The following is a 2,246-nucleotide window of genomic DNA, read 5'->3' as shown; positions in this document are numbered from 1 at the left end:
CATGGTTAATGTGTTCAACGGGTTTTTTAATGCATGATTTGATTATTGATATAAATATTATGATTATGCAGATACGTGGAAATGATTAAAGGGAAAATAATTTTTTTTGGTTTTTTGTATTACCATTTTTCCAGAAAAAAAAAACATAAAATAAAAACAAAGTCGGGATCAAAGCGACTTTTTTTAATGATGAAAATACATAAAGCAAAAAACCCTAAACAAATTCACTTCCGTCTCGGGTGGGACGAAAGGATTTTTTTTTTTTGAAAAACATAAAGCAACAAACAGACATATTAATTGAACAGATGAGTAATAGAAATAAACATCAACAACGACCCGATTGCAGATTAAACATTTCATGTGTCAACCTTAGATACCAAGATCCGATAGCGGATTAACTTGCACATTCAAATTCAAACTCTTCGAAAGGTATAAGGTTTTTTCGGATCAACTTCTGAACTATCTTCTGCAACGCAAAACAGTGCTCGATATCATGACCTGGTGCCCCTTGATGGAAAGCACAAAAGAGATCCGGCCTGTACCGAGATGTCAATTTTGCTGGCACTGGAGGAGGTGCCTTAGTGTAGACCAAATTCTTTTCGAGTAATTTTGGAAACAACTCTGCATACTTCACGGGAATCGGATCAATCTGTTTCCTTGAAGCATGTTGTCGAGGCTGTTGTTGACATTGTTGAAATTGGGGTTGATAACCCGAACTTTGAACATCATTTATGATAGGCATGACAGCGGCAACAGGGTGATAAGTGAGATACTGTTGTTGAGGCTGACTTTTCACCACACTCATTTCCTGGTCTTCTTCCTCTGAACTGTCGGTAGGAACACTTTCTTTGATCAAACGTCCTTCTCGGACCCCTTCTTCAAGACGCATTCCCATAATCATCATCTTTGCAAAGTTGTTGGGAGCACTTCCAACCATTTTCTCATAATAAAACTGATCCAGAGTCTTCAAGAAAATCTCAGTCAACTCTTTCTCTTCCAGAGGTGGACGAACTTGATCAACAAAATCTCTCCATCACTGGGCATATGCTTTGAAAGATTCATTATCATCTTGGGTTATGGCTTGCAGATCGTCTCTGTCTGGGGCCAAGTACAAGTTGTAGTTGTATCGTCGGACGAAGGCATCACCCAAATCAATGAAAGTTTTGACATCAGCACGACTTAGGCCCATGTACCATTTCAAAGCGGCACCAGTCAAACTATCTTGAAAGCAGTAGATAAGAAGCTCATCATTGCCGGCTTGAGGGGACATCTTTCTGGCATACATTGTCAAATGGTCCTTAGGGCAAGTATTCCCTTTGTACTTCTCAAAATCAGGGACCTTGAATTTGGGTGGTATCACGACATTTGGTACCAAGCAGAGATCATAAGCACTTTCCCCAAACAGTTCTTCCCCACGGAGAGCTTTCAATTCCAACCGTAATGCATCAAACTTCTCTCTTAGTTCTTCTACCTGGTTATATGCAACCACACTTCCTGGTTGATAGATGGGTTCATGAACTAAAGGAGCTGAATAGGTTATATCAGCTTGAGGGAACAAAGGGCCTGATTGAGGGATAGGCATTGTCTGTTGCACAAAAGAAGTTTGAACTTCAGAGACACTCGGACGGAATACTTCACCAGAATTTAAAGGTGTGCTCCAGAGATAACCTTCCAGCATAGCATGTTTATGAGTACTAGCAAACACTGTTGAAATCGGGATAGTGGAAGCAACCGTCTGTGCTTGAGTGCTGACGATAGGAAGAGCTAATGGCTGACTCTGCGCAACTGACACCAAAGATACTAAGTTCTTCAAAATCTCATTTTCAGCCCGGAGGATCGTCACCTCTTCACGAAGCTTGTGGTTCTCTTGTTCAAGATGATCCATTCTGATTTGCTTGAGTGTTGTAGATGCGAGTAGATTGATGGATTGACCTTTTATAGACAAAAACAAAGTATGAGACACGGACTAGAAACTATGAATGCAAAATGATGCATGATATGTTTATGCAAAAAAAATGGACACATTTTTTATTTATCGAAGGACTTGTCAAAGTAACTGTAAACATCATAAGGAACATTGTTTCATTTGATAATTGAAATATTACAAACAGTTCCCTTAAGGGCAAAAGCAAAGTCAAGGAAAAAAGACCCTAACAAAGGCTAAGGTTTAGTTAAGACTTTTTGAAGATGTATTTCTTGGTGTTCCTCTTTACAAGGTTCACACCTCAGATGTTTATAAAAACTTA

At 39.2% G+C, this 2,246-nt stretch overlaps 1 pseudogene; it reads right to left on the bottom strand.

Annotated features, from left to right (window-relative positions):
• Positions 1-209: 209 nt before the first annotated feature.
• LOC146907228 (uncharacterized) lies at positions 210-1,885 on the bottom strand (annotated as a pseudogene).
• Between the last annotated feature and the right edge of the window lie 361 nt (positions 1,886-2,246).

Source organism: Medicago sativa, chromosome 7, assembly GCF_051527215.1.
Source record: "Medicago sativa cultivar Bolivia chromosome 7, Bolivia_mono, whole genome shotgun sequence".
NCBI lineage: Eukaryota > Viridiplantae > Streptophyta > Magnoliopsida > Fabales > Fabaceae > Medicago > Medicago sativa.
The sequence above is the reverse complement of the archived record's forward strand: the minus strand, read 5'-3'. Positions and strand labels throughout refer to the sequence as shown.